Consider the following 21,935-nt stretch of genomic DNA (forward strand, 5'->3'; position numbering starts at 1 on the left):
TATATTTGAAAACTAGGTTTCGTCATAAAAAGTTATATCTAATTGGGATATATAAAAGACCAACTGAAAATCAATAATATAGTCCTTTGCTCATTCTACCATTCAGTTTATTGCTGATTTTTTCTTATCTTTTGACTGTGCTATTTTTAAAAAATGTTTTTTCATTGCTTGTTTTAGTAAATTGCATGCAGTTATATTCTGGCTCCATTTTTATGGCATGACATGAAATTGTGGACATGGTTCATCTTGACTTCTAATACCTACATGGACATGTTCATCTTATTACCTTGACAACAATGCAAAACTAGTTTGTCATTGTTCAAACCAACATCAAAAGTTATTTGTTCTTCTTGCAAAGCAGTTTTTGTTTCTACTTTAACAATTGTTCTGAATTCTTTTCATTCTTCAGAAAGGCATCCTTCCTAGAATTCTGTTCTGAGATTTACTAGATTTATTTACTGTTTACTTACTACTTGCTGTTATTGATTAATTTTGCAAAATATTTTGTTAAGGAAGATGCTAAAGTGCAATTTCTTGAATAGTATTATTAATCTTTCTCTATTTGGGGGGACATATTTAATAAGCTTTGAATTCTAGGACTCAAATGAATAAATCAAATTTCCATTTGAGTAGAGAGACCTTTTCACTGTATTTTTAAAGAATAAAGAACCATTCAATACGATTAATTACAAACTCAGTTAACTATTTTTAGATTTGGATAGATTGTTTAAACCATTCTGTCACTGGGAATAATTTAATATTGTTTATAGCTTATAGCTTTTAAACTATTATTGAAATGAAAGAAAAAATTAAAAACAAATTTGGCTTGTAGGAATAGAGACATTTTTTTAATTAAAAAAAATTATTTCCCTAAATTCTAACATAATGTTCCAGGTTTTGCCAATAAATAACATATATTATTATTCCCAAGTCTCTCTCAATCTATGATAAACATCTCCCTTTATGATTTGTTTATTTGAACTGTTTTATTGTTTATTAATAAACAAAATAGAAAAATATTTACATTACTAATAAAATCAATCTGTACCTCCAAATAGAGGTTGTTGTAGAGCCAAAGGGATAGAGCAGGGCTGTCAAACTCCCGGCCCGTGGGCTGGATGTGTCACGCGCTGGCCATACCTACGCCTGGTTTAGCAAAGGGGGAAAAAGTCCCGTTATGTCATGTGACGCCGCCGTGACGACATGAGCTTGACACCCCTGGGATACAGCACAGGAAGTTTTACTGGCAAGATCAGTTATATCATCTGCTATCTATATCCTGCTTCCTGATTTTCTCTATGCTTAGCTGCAATCCTAACATTACCTTTGTGTGTGTGCATGTTTATTTTTAGAATTCATTTGAATTTGTCACATTACTGTGATTGCTTTCAGTGAGATATGTATGTTTGGAGAATAGTACAAGGTTTCAGTCTGTTATCATTGGGTTAATTGTTAGAAATTAGATGACAAAAGTATATTTGATGACGATTTATTTTATTTTAAAAATAAAATTAAGTATCCCCAGAAACAGAAATGATGTGGCCCTTTGACCTGTGCCTGATACAGTTATGGGATGGATAAGACACCAGAAAGCTGAAGCTGCATCCCAGCAAGACAGGAGCATTGTAGCTAATAATATTTTTTCAGGATAAAAAGAAATGTATGCGCATACTACCCTACACCTGTAAGATAGCATGTGTATACAGTAGTCTGAGGGTTCACCTTAAATTCTTGCTATTAAGAAGTGACTTTTCTAGCTCCACCTGATTTGCCTTTAATGGTTATTACTTTCCATAGTTTGTGTAGTAGTAACCTTAAGATTTGGGAGCCAGTTTGGTTTAGTGGTAAAATCATCAGACTATAAACAGGAGACTCTGAATTCTAGACCTGCTTTGGGCAAGTCACTCTCTCTCAACCTAGGAAGCAGGCAAGAGCAAACTACTTCTGGAGTCTTGCCAGGAAAACTGCAAGGATGTGTTCAGGCAGTTGCCAGGAGTCAACACTGACTTGGAGAAACCAACAAAACAAAACAAAAGTATAAAAGCACCTTAAGATTGCATCATTGCAAGGATTTTTATATGTTTCTGCCTTTGAGATTAGGCCAGAAATTGCAGCTCATGCAGAAAGTTGTGGCTTATCATTTGAAGAAAGCAACTTAATGGTGAATTTATTAGTTATTCTAAAGAAGCTGACCTTGCTGCCAGTTTGCCACTGAGCCAAATTTAAGATGCTTTTATTGATAAATAAAAATCTACAGTACTTAAGGCTGGAAAAATTGATAGATTGCCTTCTCTGTCATATAGTAGTGGGATCGTTAAAGACAGTACATGTCCTTATACTCAAAATAATAGAAACAATACCATTACATTCAAAGATTAACTGAAATACATAATGCAGGAATCAGTCTAACCTGCAGTTCAGGTGAATGACTCTGTGCTTGATATGCAAGGGCAAGGCTGCACTAAATATTATTTGTAGCACAGGTCTTTTTTAATGAAAACCATTTTTATTAGAGCTCAGTTCTCTACCAGCTTGGCCTGCATAGATATTGTTCAGAATGCAGGATGATCCAGGAATGATAGCAATTCCTCAGCAGATATTTACTGTCATAAAATTCTTGGATTGTGGCACTTCTGTGTTTTTCAACTTTTTGACATTTAATTCTGTTGTATAACTACTACTTCTTCTTCTTTTAATGTTCAGCTCTGGTGGCACTCTTATAGGTCCAGAGATTAATGCAAGGGAATCTATGCTGGGATGTGGTTCTATTTATTCATTGGCTTCTACAATAACCTTCAGCTCATTTTCTTCCAAGGACAAATCATTGAAAAGGGCATAGACAGCAACAGTAGTTTGTTGTTATATAAAACATTGGAGGAGGATTTCACCTTGTATAAATTAAAGAACTGTCAGCTCTACGAAGAGCCTCTTCTTTGTAATGCTCATTTTAGCATTTTAGGTTTTCTCAGTCCCATTCTGATGTAATATTTTCATGGAAGTTCAGGAAGGAAATGGTTTCTTTAATACATGTGAAATATGTATAATCTTGATTAACACAATTAATCTTTAGTGTAGAACTCTTTCTGGAAATTATCATGATGAGAACCTGCACTTCAACATTTACAATTGGCTTTGAATACCAAATACTTCTTTATCTTTTGTTTTAAAAAGTTTCATTTTTTTTGTTTTAAGTTTACAGTATAGAGCTCTATTTTGATCCCGTTATCTTTTCTCCCAAATACTTAATGCCTTGAAAGTGTTTCTACATTTCAAAAGATAGATATTGAGAAACCAACTGAAAATTTATTTATTAATGTCATTTTAATTTCAATTCAGAACCAGTACAATATAGCATTACAATATAGCATTAGAATTGGAAGGAACCATGGAGGTCTTCTAGTCTAACCACCTGCTTAAGCAGGAGATCCTATATGATTCCAGACCAATTTTTCCCAATTTCTTCTTAAAAAGTCTCCAATGATGGAACACTCGCAACTTCTGGAGGCAAGCAGTTCCAGTGATTAGTTGTTCTCACTGACAGGAAATTTCTCCTTAATTCTAGGTTGGATATCTCTTTGATAAGCTTCTATCCATTACTTCTTGTCCTGCCCTCAGGTGTTTTGGAGAATAAATTAACCCCTACTCTCTGTGACAGCCCTTAATTTGACATGATATTAAATATACTCAAATTCCAATTGGAAAAGTCTACAGCTAAGGCAAAAGTGGTAAATCCATGAATCTGGAGTGTTGACATTTTAGAGCTAAGAAAGGCATGTCTTCATGCTTCCCACAGTTGGAAGGTGGCAGGAAATGCTATAACTCAATTAAGGAACATTTGCATGATCTTAGTCTCCCAACAGTTCTTTGGCAGATTAAGGGTGTCCTGCTTTCACATATTTCAAGCAATAGTCATAGGTTTAAAGCCACAGGGTTCACCCTAGAAGTTCACAGATTTAGTAAATTTTAGCCTTTTTATTAGCTATTGAAACTTGAAATATTTGAGACTCAAACTGCATTCTAGATTAAACTGTTTTTTTTGAAAAAACAGGTTTCAAGGCAAGGATCTTTGCTGTCTAGATTACAATATATTTTGATTATGGCTTCATTTCATCTACTTAATTTTATGCATGTGTATTTGTAAATAAAGGATGTTATAGTACTGCATTTGCAAGAAAGTACACAGAAAATTGCAGAATACTCTTTTAAAATGCCTTTCCCACAATGTCAGGAATGCTTCTGTCACATCGTGAACATGTTTATTTAGATGTTGTCTTGCTACATTCCTCTTTCCAATCCACAGTAAATTAAAAAATACAAATGCCATCTTCTTGTAAATCCTACCATCAGTCTTGACGCACTTCCCTCTCCCCCCATTTGATTTCTTTCCTAAAGCCTAGGAAATATAGAAGAATATATTTGGGGAGCAGCCTAACAGTGTATGATTAACAACAGACAATTAGGTAAAGGTAAAAGTTCCCCTCACACATACGTGCTAGTTGTTCCCGACTCTAGGGGGCGGTGCTCATCTCCGTTTCAAAGCCGAAGAGCCAGCGCTGTCCGAAGACGTTTCCGTGGTCATGTGGCCGACACGACTAAGCACCAAAGACACACAGAACGCTGTTACCTTCCCACCAAAGGTGGTCCCTATTTTTCTACTTGCATTTTTTATGTGCTTTCGAACTGCTAGGTTGGCAGAAGCTGGGACAAGTAATGGGAGCTCACCCCATTACGCGGCACTAGCTATTCGAACTGCTGAACTGCTGACCTTTCAATCAACAAGCTCAGCATCTTAGCCACTGAGCCACTGCGTCCCTAACAGACAATTACCAAAGTATAATTAACACAATGATTTTCTAGTTTTTCTTAAATACAGGCTGACAGCTAAAGCCCTACGCTCAACGGAATGTTTCATAGGCTTGCATATTCTGTGAATGGATGCATACCCTAGTTCTATTATCCCAGCTAAGCAAAAAAAAAAAAAAAATCCTTTTTCCTTAGTTCATTGAGTACCGTATATAAATATAGTTGTAATAGATATTAGCGAAATACAAAATCCATAGGAATTAACATGTTGAAGTACTACATATGTCTAAATTGAAGGCAATAATTGAAATTCTAAGTTTGTTTACTAAGAATCAATTCATTTATTTATTCATACTTCTCAATAAAAATATATGTTCTGTTCAGTAATTTAGGAGTAAGTTACATTGGTCTAGTGGAAACTGAAAATAACCGTTATTGGGTACATAATGTAATGAATACAAATGGAAAGACATTAGACCAACTGTTTATTGTTGATTATTTTACTGTTATCCAACATCTCTTCCAAAAGTGCCATCTTAATTAGTAGAACAAAATTTGAATGCATGCAATTTCTTGAAGGGTAATACAGGGAATCTTCAACTCCTTCCATTTATTTAGTAACTGAAGTAATAACAGCACTGAACAAAGTTTTTCATACTTACAACCGTTGCAGCATCCCCATGGTAATGTGATCAAAATTCAGATACTTGGCAGCTGACTTATATTTATGACGATTGCAGTGTCCTGAGATCGTGATCACCTTTTGCGACATTTTGACAAGCAAAGTCAATCAGGTAGCCAGATTCACTTAACAACCACATTACTAACTTAACTATAACAGTGATTCACTTAACAACTGTAGCAATAAAGGTTGTATAATGGGGCAAAACTCACTTAACAACTGTCTTACTTAGCAGTGGAAATTTTGGATTCAGTTGTGGTTGTAAATTGAGTAGTATCTTTATGTAGAGCAGTCATTTTGAGGCATATTTGGTACAACGTACTGCATCAGAGTAGTTGGCATAACATTCGCTATGTAGCAGTGTATTTGAATGTGGAATATTGAGGAAGGATATTCTAATCTAAGAAGTCAGAAATTAGCAAACTGCTCTGCCTGAACGTGCAATGTTTTATTTTGTTTTGTTTTGATTATTTTTGTACTTTTCATTTCTGTTCTATTGTATTTTTATTTTATTTATTTATTTTTTTTATTCAATTTATATCCCGCCCTTCTCCTAGTGGACTGAGGGCGGTGCATAGCCACAACTAAAACACATACCAATACAAAATTTAAAATTTTTAAAAGAATTATATAACTGTGGCCCAAAATTTAAAAGATTGAAACTAAAACCCATTTGACAATTTAAAAGGCTAAAAAAGGCTAAAAAAGGGGTGGGTGGGTTGGTTTTTAGTTGTAAGCTGTCCAGAATCATTTTGAAGTCAAGTGGCTTATAAATAAAATTAATTAATTAAATAATTAAATAATACATTAAGAGATTCCTCAATCCTACTTGTTTAATTAAAGTTGAGTTTTACTGAATGCTTAAATCAAATTTTCTTGATAATATAAATTATTTATTTTGCCTATGATATTTTCAAAATTTGTTACTAAATAAAGAAGTTAGATTTATGATTAGCAAATATAGCATTTCTATGGACTGATTTGTTCTGAATTTTCCAGTCACTAGACACAAACAAGGAACACTGTTAAAGTAATATTATAGTTGTATAAATTTAGGAATGAGGTAGGAAAGAAAGTATTTGGTGAAATCTGTTCTTCCATTATGTGCCCCCAACTAATAGTGGAGTAGAGGTGATATTACATTATTGCTCTGTATCTCAAGATAACACCAGTCTCAGGGATTCTGCTAATCATAAAGCTTCCTGCTGACATCTTTCAACATGAAACAACATGGGTTTGTGTTGTTTCGCTGTAAAATTGGAACTGTTAGTTTTATTTTGCTTATTTTTGCCAGAAAGGATCTAGCCCCCCCATATCTGAAATAATAGCTGTATTGTTCTTCAGGATTGAAACTTTGGGTAAAATTTCAAATTTTATCTCCAGAAGAAGTGATTATTTTTTTGCTTTGTACTTGTAGCAAAAAAAACCAAAACAAAAACCCAACAGTCTTATGTAGACAGTGAAAAGGCATGTGGCCAAAGGCAACATATCCCTAAACCATAGGTGAACTTCACATCCTCAGTCCTTTCTGCTGGTCATTCACCTGCCTGTTTCTCGAACACAGTGTTCCTTACTCTCCCCCCATCTGCTCTGCTCTTTTCTGCCCCTTATATTCAGAGCTGCTTTCTTTGTTGGCATAAAGAGTGACAACTGAAGCCTGAAAACAAGGAGCCTGTCCCACTGTAGCTTCCTTTCTTGACTATTTCTTGTCATAAGCGGAAATACAAAAAATGTTTCTTTTTATAAGAAATTAAAATATAATACATTGTTTATTATCTGTTGCTTCCAGAAGGCCAGCTACAGGACAGAAATCCTGGAGGGAAGTAACTTACTTCCTGCCTGCTGATTGTAACCCCTCATTTTCCTCTTATCTGTCTCAAAACAGGAAGAGAATGAAACATGAAACAAAGTTCTTAGATTAGTCCAGTAAGACAAAAACCTACAGTAGAACTATAAATGGTTTGAGGAATCTCATGTTTATAGACATAGGTAAGAGATTTGTATTCTACTGAATACTATTATTATACGGTAGAAAGTGATACTGTGCCCCATTCAGAGTATACAGTATTAATGTCGATACTGTAATATTGTAATGCAATCATAAATATTAAAAACTTATAACCAGTGGTGGGATTCTGCCGGTTCTAGGGGGTTCGGCCGAACCGTTTGTTAAATTGCTGGCTCGCCCCGCCCCTTGCCCCGCCTCTCCACACCACTGGGCGAGGGGTGGGCGAGCCGGCAATTTAACAAACGGTTCGGTGTTTTTTTATAATTTTATTCGCCTCGCAGCTGCCGTGGGGCTTCAAAGAGCCACCCTACAGCTGATCAGTGTTAAAAGAAAAAGAAATGAATAGACCGATGCCTGCAAATATAAATGGGTAGACCCAGTGGTGGGATTCTACTTTGGTAGAACTGGTTGTTAAGTAGTTAAGCCAGTAGTTGCCAATGTGGGATGCCTTAGGGGGGCGGTAAACGGCAAGGGGGGCGGCAAGAGGGACGCTAGAGGCAAAGGGGGGCGACAGGGGGGCTAAGTGGCAAGGAGGGTGGCCCCCCCTTTGATCTGTGCCTCTCAGCACTTACCTCCTTGCAAGTAAACAGCAAGAAAAAAACAGCCTCTTTCAGTTTCAGCATAGGTTAATTAGCATGATTAGATCGGCCTCCGACTCTCAGCTGATTCGCTCTCAGCTGTTTTGCAGGCTCGTTTGCAAGCTCTTGTTTTGCAAGCTCTTTGCTTGCTGCAAAGAGTGCTCGAGCAGTTTTTTTTTTTCTCTAGCTAAAAGGAAAATGAAAGTAAAGCAGGCTCTGCTGCAACGTGACAAAATGAGGCACGGAGAGAGATTTCTTTTTCTTTTTCTTTCTCCTGACCAAAAAAGGTATGTGCAAACAATGGGAAATTTAGGGGAAAAGAGGAGAGTTCAAGATTTTAAAAGACAAAAAAAAAAGCTCTATTTAACTAGGGAATTGTAATAATTGAGATACTATTAATTGTATATTGTGTTGAAAGCAGAAATGGTCAAGTTGTGGTTTGGAGGAATATATAGGGGAAATTATTTGGTTTATTATTATTGGTAAATATAATTAATTGATTTGTAAGAAATTGGATTGCATGAAAATAATTGGAATATTCATGTTCATATTGATTAATATACAAAAAAGATAGTTATATAACTAATTGATTTATATTAAAATGTTGAATTTGTATTAAACAACTGTATTACATAATTACATAATTAACCAATGTGAGGATGGATATAAAAATAGATGACAATGGGAAGGGGTATAATATAGAAGGGAAAAATTGAATTTGATTAAGATTAGAGATGAGGATGAAGGGTAATATTGGTTTTTTTAAAAAATAGATGAGGAATAAATATGGCAAAAAGGAAATATAGAAATTGTAAATTTAATTGAAATGACTAAACACTGTTTAAATTTGTGAACCAGCCAAATACTCTGTTCAAAGAAAATACATTGTATGTTTGTATGTGTGTTTCTAATTATTGCTATTTATTCATATTTGTTCTCTTTTATTCTTTAAAGTTTAACAATTCATTCTTTATCTTAATATCTTTATATTTGTTTGGGGTTGGCTTTCTTCCCTTTCATCTTTTTTATTGTACAGCAATCTTTCTCCTCAAACCTACCATCCCTCTCTTTTCTTTCCTTCTTACTTTCTCTTCCCCCCCTCTTCTTCTCCTCCCTACTTCCTCTTCCTTTTTCCTTCTCCTCTCTTCCTCCCTCTTTTACTCTCACTCCTACTCTAATTTCCCTTCCTTCATCCCTCTCTATTGCTGTATCCTTTTATGCATATGGACTACTCAGAGGGCTGAAAAAGTTATTTTTGACTGGTCCTCGCACTTTTGACCAGTCCTCGAACTTACGACTGTCCTAACATTTTATGTTTTTGCTCTAGCTCGTCACTATGATGAAGAGAAATAAGTGACACGGTTGTTAAGAATGCCGCAACGGGCATAAATGTGAGGATGGTCATAAGTGCGAGGACCGGTCAAAAGTACGAGGACCAGTCAGAAATGACTTTTTTCAGCCCTCTGAGTAGTCCCTATGCAGATAGCCACGCCCACCCGGTCACATGACCAGCTAGCCACGCCCACCCGGTCACATAACCAGCTAGCCACACCCACCCAGTCGCATGACCACCAAGCCACACCCCCAACTAAGCCACGCCCACAGAACCGGTTGTTAAAAAAATTGAATCCCACCACTGCTTATAACAATATAAATATATACGGTATATATGGTATACTGCAAGACATTCAACTAAAAGAGCCCTCCAGAAAAGCTCTGTTAGTTACTTCTGAAAGATTGATAATATTGAAGCCAATCTAGTTTCTGGGGGGAAGTTTTTCATGGTCATTACTGAGAAGCCTCTCCTCCTGGTCTCAGTGCCCTCCTACCCACCATAGTATGGTACTAAAATATTTTTTCTTATTAGGCAGTTTGATTCTAGTTAAGTAGGTAATCCTGAAAATCCCTTGGTGCCATTTAGGGCTTTATAGGTTAAAACAAATACTTCGAAATACCCGAAAAGCAATGCAGGAATCATACCACAGATATAATATAAGGGCATCTAGTTCCACTTAGCAAATAGGCCACTGTATTTTGTACCAAGTACAGTTTCCAGATGGCCTTTTCCAGCCTCATGTAGAATACCTTGTAGTAGTCTAACTGTGTGGTGATGGGAACATAAATTATTGTCACAAAAAGCTCTCCAATAGAGCCACAACCAGTGCACCAGCTATGCTGACTGAAGGCCTTCTGAACCTCAGCTTGCTCATGCAGGAGGATCTTAAGTCATGGGCTTGCTATCTCAGGGACAGCACTAGTCCTTCAGATCAGAACTGACAGAGATGGTGATGAATAAACAGCAACTCTGTCTTGTTTGGGCCTCACTTCAGCCTGTTTCTTCCCATTCAGCTTCCAGTATCCTCTAGGTACAGGGACAAGGTTTTGACTATATCCCTGCAATAGTAGTATGCAGTTGGGTATCATAATTGATGATAATTGATGATTATGCACCCCAAATAGACAGTAGCTTCATGCAGATGCTAAAAAGCAGAAGGGAGAACACTGAGCATTGTGCTACTCGTTATGTTTGAGGACACTGCATCAAACTCTCCCCACTTACAACTGTGCATTGATGAAGTACTGGAGCACAGTGCTGTAAATCCCCAGTCCCTGCAATATGTTCAGAAGGATGGTATAAACTACCCAAGGTACAATATTGAAGGTGGTTGACAGGATCCAAAGGATGCTGAAAGGACCAAAGGGGATATTCTCCATGACAAAATGAATGCAACCAATGCCTGTGCATTTTGTGGCAAGTCTTCCCTAAAGATGGAAGGCTGGAAATAGGGTAGTGGTTGTCTAATACAATTGGATTCAGTATTCTAAAGACTGGGGATGGAGGTTGGCATATTGCAACCTCTTTCAAAGCCACAGAAAAACTCCCTGTTTTGTTTTACACACCAGAGTGCTTTGTTTGGCTAGAGCTATTAGAGATCACATACAATTCTTTTGTGGGCCAGATGCAGTTGACAAGGCATTGGTTAACTACTGGGATTTTACATGTATTTTTTCAATACATGTAATAGTTGCATACCAAACTGTTTCAGAAAAAAATGAAAATAGATATTTTTATTTTATTTTGCATGTGTGAGCAAAATACAGGAGATGATATCTTAAAGTAACAGTCTTTAATTTTTAAATATTATTATGAAAAGGCAGAGAGATGGACTTGTTCCAGATTCAAGCCACCTGTGCAGCAAGATATTTTTGGAAGCAACCATGCTACCTCTTGATTAGAGTTACTATGTCTGGGCTATAAAAATCTGGAAGACCACTGGATGGTAAATATCAGATGCAGCCACTTCTAACTCTCCTTTGCTTAATGGCAATTTGGATTTTTGCAGCCTAGATCTGGTAGCCCAAAGTTTATCTGAATTAATAAACAGTAGAAATTCCTATCTGATGAGAGAATATCTTTGATAGGAGACAGTATTTTTGAAAAAAGAAAGACAATTTCTCCTTCTTTTATCTAATTGGATAGCGTTAATATATTGTATGCCATCCTATCTTTAGATGGAATAATATTTTTTATTGCTTAAATACTTTATAGCTTAAGATAGAGTATAACTTCAAGATTTTGAAACTAGCTTAACTGCATTGTGGTTTGGAAAGGTCTGCATAATGCTTTTGTGGGTTGTTGGTTTTAGTCTGAGCTTTTTCCCATTTTAAAGAGCCAAGGCTCATTCCCCATTGACCAGGATGGGACAGATCCAAAGGATGTCATAAACATTTTGCAGCTATTTATATAATACTGCAATAAATCAGACCATGAGCTTCCAGTTTGTCCGATGTTCAAAACATATTTTATATCACAGTCTCTTTTCTGTACACACACAAAACATACACATGAACACCCCATCAAAATATCCATCTTAAGACCCTTTTTGATGCTCTGTTCAGTTACTTGCTTTCAGCCAGTAACCCTGACACCTATAGGGATCTTTTAAATATTGAATACTAAATATTATTTAAAAACCTGGTGTGTTAAAATGAGGCATTGATCAAATAAAAAAGGTCCTTGAATGCAATTGTTTTATTAAACAGCATCAGATCTGATTTTAAATCAGATTTTAATTGGAGCAGTTCAGTTAATTAGCACTGGATTATAACAGTATTTGCAAGATTAAGTCAGTCTAGGCGTGCTTTTCTTAACACTAGTAAACGAGTGAGGAGGAAATAGCCCCAGAGTATGTGAAAAACATGCTGCATGTTCATATTTATTTTCTCACTTTTTAACTGGTGACACTAACTATCTTTTTATAGACTGAGGAAGCAAAAATAGAAGAGTTGAAAAGCAAGTTGTCTATAAAGTGGCAGGGAAATGGAAACAATGGAAACTGGGAAATCACATGGTCATTATATCTGTTGAATTTCTCTCAAGAAAAATTGTTATTAAAAACACACAGAAAGAGCTTTTAGAGTGATTTCTTAAAGTGTATTGACAAAATCAGATTAATTACAGTCAATAAAAATCAAGTTTTTAAAACTAGTATCAGTAAGTGGTTCTAATGTACTTGTCATAGGATGCCCATAATAATGTGACTCAGTCCTAATGACTTTCCTACCAATCTGTTTAGACCTTGCTTGTAAGCCTATGTACAGGGATCCCACAGCCATTTTAAAGATAGACTAAATTGAGCCTGGAAATACACAAGCAGTCAGTAAACGAAGAAACAAAATTAGTATTATTTGATATGATTGCTTGTCTCCCACAAGTGACATGTAATATTTTACCTGTCTGAACTAACATTAAAGGTAGCCCTTGCACCCTGTTTATCAAAATCTGTCATTTCCAGATAAGGATGCAGCTGGGAGATCAGACGGATCTAATAAAAATTGGCTCCAGATAGCTGTTAAATTTTTTGTAGCTGCCTTGAAATTGGAATGATGATGGATCTTCATCCTTCATCTTGGGGGTGATCCTTATTCTAGGGGGCAACAACTGCAACAGGGAAGGCATGCTTCCTAGGATTTGATAGATGGCAGTTCCATGTAAAGCACATCATTATAATCTGTACATTGTAGTCAAGCCATGAGATGATTAGTGCATGAATCACTGTCTGAATGGCCTTCTGATCCTGGAAGGATTCAGCTTCCTGACCACAGTTACTATCTGCACTTCAAACAGGAGCTGTGAGTCAAGGAAGACCCCCACATTGCACTTCTAACCTCCCAAGGCTTGAGATAAAACATCCCCAAATCTGGGTGATCCAAACACCTATGGCCCTTCAGTTCTAGTAAGATTGAATTGAAGATGATTTCTTCCCATCCAAACTTGTACAATTTCCAGGTACTGGGAGAGGGCTTCATATACCTCACTTGGCTAGCCTAGGATTGAAAGCGTATGGATGAATTCTAATCAGACAATACTCCATTGCAGTTAAGGCTTCCCCATTTGGAATGTATGTGAGCAATTTTGTCTGTAAATGTCTAATTATTTTTCCACCCAGCTAAATTATACTGTATCCAACTTGCCAAGCAACTATTTGGTAATATGGATGGAATGTGATTGATATGGGATAGACTCTATGCCAGGGGTGTCAAACTCACATTGTCACAGTGGTGTCACGTGATGTATCAGGACTTTTCCTCCCTCTTCGGTAACCTGGGTGTGGGTGTGGCCATCATGTGACGCATCCAGCCACAGGCCAGGAATTTGAGAGCCTGCTCTATGCCTCTATTTTATGTTTTCTTCCACCACCCCTTGGACAACCTAAGGAATGTGGGTTTCCCACTTGCATATTAGACATGAGCAGTTTCAGATTCTGCAGTCCATGATTGCTATTTCATCAGATAATCTGCTGCTTATGTCCAGGAAAAAATAATCAACCCTTTTCTTATCCAACTGTATTTCAGTAAATCAGTCCGAACGATGATGCTTGTCATCAATCTGGAAGTTTTTCTTGGTTCACCAACAGCAACGTAGGATTGAAGTGGCTTGTAGAAAAGCCACCTATGCTGTTGAGTAGAAGCTGAGCTGGCACTAGAGCTAATGCATAAATATTTGATTCATCTCCTTTCCCCATGATATTTCGGCCTTTTATTAGCATGATACTACAGTACTTGCTTGCCAAATATAATAGTTACTACCAATTCATTTATTTCTCCTTAAAAATTATTTAAGGAGTCAGGCCATAACTGGAGCTAAATGTAACTAGTATTTGTGAGGAATATCCTAGAGGGTTATTCTATAATAATAAGATAAGAGTATCCTATAATAATAAAAATGCAATTGATTATGATTATATCCTTTAACAATTTATTAATCACATTCAATGACTTGCATCTTCGGGGGTATTTTTGTTCATCTTAATAGAATAGAATACTTTATTGACCAAGTGAGATTAGTCAAACAAAGCATTTGTTTCCGGTGTATCAGCTCTCAGTGTATGTGCAAAACAACAAAGTAATAAAGTCATAATATCAAAGTAGTAATAACCATAATAACAATATCAATAAGAGAAGGTAATGGAACAGATGAGAAGGCTAGAAGTAATACAGCCATGCTACATCGGGAAATATACTTAGACATAAAACAGTATTGTGGGAATTAGATGTTTAGCAGCATGATAGTACGAGAAAAAAAACTGTCTCTCTGTTTAACTGTTTTGGCATGCAATGCCATGTAGTGGCATCCTGAGGGGAGGAGGTGAAACAGTTTATGTCCATAATGTGAGGGGTCTGTAGATATTTTTTCAGCCCTCTGTTTGGGTACAATTGTTTTTAGGCAATCATAATCAAAATGTTTACAGTAGTATTCATCACAATAATATTAATACTATAATAACAATAATATTTAACTTATATTTACTTTAACAAATCTCTGTTTTAGCATTTATCCTTTTTATATTCCCACATTTCTAACTTCTGTTTCTATTGTCTAACCATAGGTAAATAGGCCCCATATCAAAAAATATTCAATTTCTTCTTTGCCCTTAATAGTAAGTCTATCCATTTCTACACATTCTAATATTTTCTTAATTACACTCTCATCTGTCGGGATCTCATCATTCTTCCATTGTTGTGCAAATACAATTCTGGCTGCAGTTAGTACATGTAAAATCAAATATATAGACCTTTTATTGTAATTTTCCAGCAGAATGCCCAATAAAAATATTTCTGATTTCAAGTCTGTATGCTGCTTTATCATTTTTTCCAACCAAGTATGTATTTTCGTCCAATATTTTTTAGCTTTTGGGCATGTCCACCACATATGGTAATATGAACCAGATGTTTGATTGCACTTCCAACATTTAGCGGATCTATCTTTATACATTTTTTCTGGTCTTGTTAGTGCAAAATGCCATCTATAGAACATTTTATACAAATTTTCTTTATATGCAGTTGACATAGTCAATTTAACATTTCTATCCCACAGTTACTGCCATTTATCCAGTTCTATTGCATATCCAAAATTTTTAGCCCAAACTATCATTGTCTCCTTTACCTGCTCACTTTCAAGTTTAATACTTAATAAGTAATTAAGTAATATATTTTCTTTATCAGTTTTTCATCTGTTCCAGTTAATATCTAGTCCAGTTCTGTTAATTCTTTATTAAAACCATACATTTTAGCATCTTTCTCATATTGAGATTTTATCTGCATTTGTGGCCACCATGCAATGTCCATCCCTTGACTACTAAGTTCCTGCTTGGTTTTTAATTCCCTTTTTTCATTCAAAATATATTTATATCTTATAATTTTTCCATATTAATAACATTAGGATGTATCAATGCTTCCATTGTGGAAAGCCAGACTGGTATTTTCAAATACTGTTGTTCTTTAATTTTAAGCCATACTGATAGCAATGCATTTCTAACATAATGTCTTTGAAAGTAGCTACTGTATGTATCTTATTTTTCCAATACCATAAAAAAGCAAGCCAATCTAATTGAAGGTCCTTCTAAAGTTAATAGTCTTTTGTGCCTCAAGTCAATCCATTCTTTCACCCATGTAAGTACTGAGGCCTGATAATACAATTCCCAATCTGGCCACACAAAGCCCCCTGTTTTTTTGGAGTCTTGCAACATTTTCAAACCTATTATTGCTTTTTTCCCTAACCAAATATATCTTAATATTATTTTATTTAGTTCTTCAAAATATTTTTCCCCAATTTTATTGGAATTGTTTGGAATAAATATAGTAATCTTGGTAAAATGTTCATTTTTATAGTAGCTATTCTTCCTGTTAATGACAATTGCAGATATTTCCATTTCTCCAAATCTAGTTTAATTTGTTGCATCAGTTTCATATAATTATCCTCTTTGATCATTGCACATTTTGCTGTTAGTTGTATCCCTAAGTACTTCACTTTTGTGACTATCTGTATATCAATTCTTTCCATCAACACTCTTTTTTGTGTATTTGCGAGATTTTTAACTAAATTTTTTGTCTTATCTTTATTTATTTTCAATCCTGCAACTTCCCCGTAATCTACTATCTTTCTAATTAACTTCGGTCCAGTTTCTAGTGGGTCTTCTAGTATAAAGACCAAGTCATCTCCAAATGCCTGTAGCTTGTATTTCTCTTTTTTTATTTCCAGGTCTCTACTGTTGATACTGTGTTGTCTAACATAGTACGAGGTAGTAGAATAGGAGGGCTACTCCTATCATTCACTGTCATCTACAGTTTTATGTATGTTCAACTCCATATTGTTCCGGCTGCACCCCAGGGCCAGATGTTCAACCTCTTAGCAAAGGCAAAGTAGGCTGAATTATAGTACTAGGAGTTCTCCCTGTCATACTTCTGGCAACGTGCTGTGTTTAGTTGCAGAGTTAGTTGGAAGAAGTAGGATTTCACATTTAACCAGTCCTCCATTGTTTGCTCTGTCTTTGATTAATTTGGGGCTTTTTTGCTTGAAATATTATACTAATTACATATTACTCTATGATTATATTGGTTAATGTTAAGTAATGGAGGCATATTTGGAACAATGGAAGCATACCAAATGCTTCTACTATATGCTAAAAATTCTATATCATATATTGTTACATATTGCATTACAGCATTGAACAACAGTAACAAAATCTCTCTCTCCTTTTCTCTTTTAAAATCATAATATTTCATAATGAAAAATATATTAAGCACCAGAAATATTAATTTGTATGCATGCCTTTCTGCACAATTTTTTTTGCTGGCCACAGTTGTAGTATTGCTAGAAACATTTTCTTTCTTTATTTGAATAATAACATCAACATAATAGAATAACAGAGTTGGAAGGGACCTTGGAGATTTTCTAGTTCAATCCCTTGAACAAGCAGGAGACCCTGTACCATTCTGGACAAATGGCTGTCCAATCTTTTATAAAAATCTCCAGTGATGGAGCACCTACCTACAACTTCTAAAAGCAAGCAGTTTCACTGGGTAAATTGTTTTCACTGTCAGGAAATTTCTCTTTAGTTTCAGGTTGGTTCTCTCCTTAATTAATTTTCATCCATCACTTCTTGTTCTGCCTTTTGGTACTTTGGTAAATAGGTTGACCCCCGATTCTTTGTGAACACTGCTACCATGTTATCCCTCGTCCTTCTTTTCATTAGACTAGGCATACCCAATTCCTGCAGCTCCCTAATCATCTTTGTTGCTCTTCTCTGCACTCTTTCCATACTCTCAACATTTTTTTATATTTAGGGTGACCAAAACTGGATGCAATATTCCAAGTGTGGTCTTACCAAGGCATTATAAAGCAGTACTAACACTTCCCGTGATCTTGAGTCTATCTCTCTGTTAATGCAGCCTATAATTGCATTGGCTTTTTTTATGGCTGCAACACACCATTGGTTCATATTTAAGTGATTGTCCACTAGGACTCCAAGATCCCTCTTGCAGTTGCTGCTATTGAGCCAGGTACCACCTATTCTATACCTGTGCATTTGGTTTTTCTTGCCTAAATGTAAAACCTTACTTTTCTCACTATTGAATTTCATTTTCTTAGATAGGGCCCAGTATTCAAATCTGTTGAGATCCTTCTGTATCTTGAGCCAGTGTATATTGTTATTATATTTAATTTTTCTCTCTATGTTTCCCAATCTGTTTCTTGTATTCTGACACAGTATTCAGGATGACAGAACCATTATCAAATAAACATTAAAATATTTGTGTTTCCCACAATAATGTGAAGTTAAGCTGCTATCAACAAACCTTTTTGACCAGCTATTATTTCTGCTTTTTGACCAAGATAAACAAAGGGAGAACAAAAAGTTAATTCACATTGCTTGGGATATACAGTAGTTGTTGAGTTCATTTGTGAATTTCCAGGGGGCATTTATGCCAATTTCTAAAGTATTAGTGATTTTAAATGTTAGTAAGAATGTTTTATAGACACTAATATCTGTTAATTTTATCTTGCTTTAAGATGGTCAGATTTGCTTTGAACTGTGATATGGGTGGCAAATAAATTTGATAAATTAATTAAATAAATAATGGGCATAAATCTTTTAAATAAACGGTGAGATTTACATGTCTTTAAAGAACGTTATGCTGTAGTTTTTGCCCAAATTGAGCAGTAACTTAAAATTCCATTTAAAATTGTTTCAGCATTCTGTTTCTCATACTTGACTATAAATAAAAAGTATCAGTTGATTACACTGAAAAAAAAGCAACAAAAGTAATCAATAAGCAGCATGAGGGTGGATGAAATGAAAAATGCATTTAGCTCCAAAGATGGAAAAGAATATTTCATTCCCACATCCCCAAATTTCTAGTTTTTTAAATGCCTGCACCAACTGTTCCTGATCCAAATGTCTGTGGAGATTCTGTCATCCAGATCATAATTGTCTTGAAGGTACTTTTTTTTTCCTTCTTCAAAAGGGAACTGGACTCCCCCCCCCTTGAGGAATAAGACAAAAATGTTTCACTTCTTATCCAAGAAGCTTCATCAGTTCTGATGGCAGGGGGGGAGGATAGGTACTGACATCCAGATGTTGCTGTTTGTTCTGATAGTCTTAGTCCTAGCCATCCTTTCAAATTTAGTAAGCAGGCAACCATTTGCTCTACGGTATAAATATTCTAATTGTCAGAATATGAGGAGCGATTGGATGGCTTAGTGTGGTTTGATTATGTGACACAATCTTTTCAACCAGTTATCTCCTTCAGGGCCGGAGGGCACCCTGGCAGAACGTATTTTCAATAAATCCATAAAGGGGTTACTTTAAGATATTTAATGTTTTAATGTGGCTCTGCTATGAAGACCCTCTGTCCATCATAGCAATTAGCAAAAGGGAGGTAGGGAGGAAGGACCAGTGCTCTGGTGGGAATTTGCATCATAGGGATATGGGTTTGAAATTGGAAACCACCATTTGGTAGTATCTTGGCTTTCTTTTGCCACACTTCTATTCCTATTTTCTCCAGTTCTTTCTTATTATTATCAGACAATTTAAAGGATGGTAATAAGAGATTCAGTAAGATCTTTACAAACTGAGTCAATCAGCAGAAACTAGCAACATGAATTTCAACAGGGGCAAACACAAAAGACTTACATTTGAAAGGAAAAAATCAAAGGCATTATAGGATGAGGAAACTGTATTAGGCAGCAGCATGTGTGGAAAGATTTGGGTGTTCTGATGGATCATAAGCAGAACCTGAGTCTATTGTATGATGTATTTGCAATGAAAAAAGCAAAACAAAGCAAAACAATGTAGTCTTAAGCTGCATCAATTGAAGCATAGTGTCAAAATCAAGAGAATTTTGTTTCTCTCTATTCTGTGTTGATCAAATGACATAATGGTGTTTAGAATACTGTATCCAGTTTTGGGTACCACATTATAGTAAGGACAGTGACAAATTGGACAATGTCTGGAAGGTAACAACCAAGATAAGGAGCCTGGGAAAAAATGAGGAATGACTGAAGGCTTTGAGTTTGTTTACCCTGAATGAAAGAATACTGTGTGAAGATGGAGACCTTCAGAGCAATCATGTATGATGGACTGATTAAGTACAATTCGAGGAAAGAAGAAGCAATGGGTTGAAATTGTAAGAAAAAAGATTTCAAATGGACATAAAAATGGTAATGGTAAGAGCTATTCAACATTGGAACAGACTTCTCAGAAGATAGTCAACTTTTTTAAATTAGTGCTTAAGATTCTCTTAAGATTCACGTAAGATTAATTAATTAATTAATTAAATAGTTAAGAAGATCTTTAGGTGGGAAGTTGTATTCTATAGTGTTTATATCAGTCTAGTGTGAACAACAAAAACAATTGTGTAAAATTTTGCAATTCATTGGCTTATCCACTATATGATAGAGCATGTGATAGGAGGCTGCCATAAAACATCCAATGATGAAGTGTGAGTTATATATATTCAGATTACAACAGAGATATTTCTGGAAGAATATGTCAAAGGGTTATTGTTTCATCTCTGATCAAATTTTGTAAAAATATAATATATTCAATATGTAAGATAAGGATTAATCACAAGACTTAAGCAGTTTAATTTTCTTGGATCATGTAGATACAAAATTGTTAGAAAGAGTCAGAAAAACGCAAGCACTCTTAAAGTGAATCAATTTAAGTGAATAATTGAAGCAAATGAGCCATTTAGAGACCTGTGTGAAAGCCAGCTGTATTTCTAGCCTTAGTATAGGATTAGAAACACATAGAGGCACATCAAATAAACCCCTTAAGAATTTAGACTGAATTGTTTCAAGAGGGGTCTCAGAGCAATATTTCTAGGCCAGGGATTCATAAATTAAGTAACTTATAACTTTTGTGTTGTCTATCCTAATTGACAATTGTGTTGTCATCCTGACAACACAACATCCTGATGTCAGGATTAAATTGTTTCATCTTGAAAATACAAAGTAATCGTTGATCTTTTCTGGATGTTGATGCTGAAGAGGAAATCCTGTGATATTTAAATTATTTATCTGTTGTTTAAAGGAATGATACAGCATTTCTAGATAAAACAAGTATTTTTTTTAGTGTAGTTGATTTTAAGTTCATTGTTATTACAGTTCGTTATTCCTACTATGCAGTGTTCAAGACTCTAAAGGTTCTCCCCATAAGTACTGTACTAGGAATGTACAAAGAATGGTCATGTCTTCTGCATAAAGGAGAATTTCTACTGGCTAGTATGGGGCTTGCATCTATGAGCGTTTGTAGAACAGAACATAAAGGGTGGGGGTCACTTACATACTTGTTTCACTTCTTTATCAGTGGATATATGGGCAGCAAGAATATAAAATCTACATGGAATTATGCTAAAAGAGCATTGATAAGGGCAAGTAGTCATTTGATTGAGGTGGCAAGAGCAAACAGTTTCCCCTATAATTGTTTCTGGTTATTGTGCCCAATATAGGGAATAAGAAATGCACCTTTGGTTAGACTACACTTGGAAAGTCTAAGCTTGATCTCATTTCCCTAAAGAAAGCCAGCTTGCTCCAATCCTATGATAATACCGTGTATCAACCAATCCACCAGTTCTAGGTGGAGATTTCTAAAATAGACTTGTTTGTAATGCCCATCAGACTAATTGGGCAAAGGTTAGATTTTTTTAAAGTATCTTTTTTAAAAAATCAGAATTATGATATGGATTTACAACAGACAATTGATATTTGAAATATGCTTCCCATGTATGCAAAATTGGGATTTACCAGTTGATGTTGGACTGTAATAGTTCAATTAAAATTAGATCTTTCCCAGGGAGTCTACCATTTTTAATCTATGAGATAAATTTGGAGATTTCAGATAGTCAAATTTGCTGGTTCAAATTTTAGCCAGACAATTCTGTATGCTCAGAAGACAGAAATTGCAAATTGGTACCTATTGTATTTGAGGATCAGTTATTACAAATGGAATCTCCAAGTCTATTGTGACAAATATTCTGCTTAAATCCCATTTGAATACAGTTTCCCTTTGGGGAAACAGAT

The 21,935-nt window shown here is 35.5% G+C and overlaps 1 protein-coding gene across 11 annotated transcripts in view; it reads left to right on the plus strand.

Moving 5' to 3' along the window:
• Nucleotides 1–21,935, plus strand: part of ADARB1 (adenosine deaminase RNA specific B1) — a 78,254-nt gene that overhangs the window by 8,608 nt on the left and 47,711 nt on the right. The window lies entirely within an intron of this gene.

This window comes from Pantherophis guttatus, chromosome 1 (assembly GCF_059756535.1).
Source record: "Pantherophis guttatus breed Tessera chromosome 1, ASM5975653v1, whole genome shotgun sequence".
In the NCBI taxonomy this organism is placed as follows: Eukaryota; Metazoa; Chordata; class Lepidosauria; order Squamata; family Colubridae; genus Pantherophis; species Pantherophis guttatus.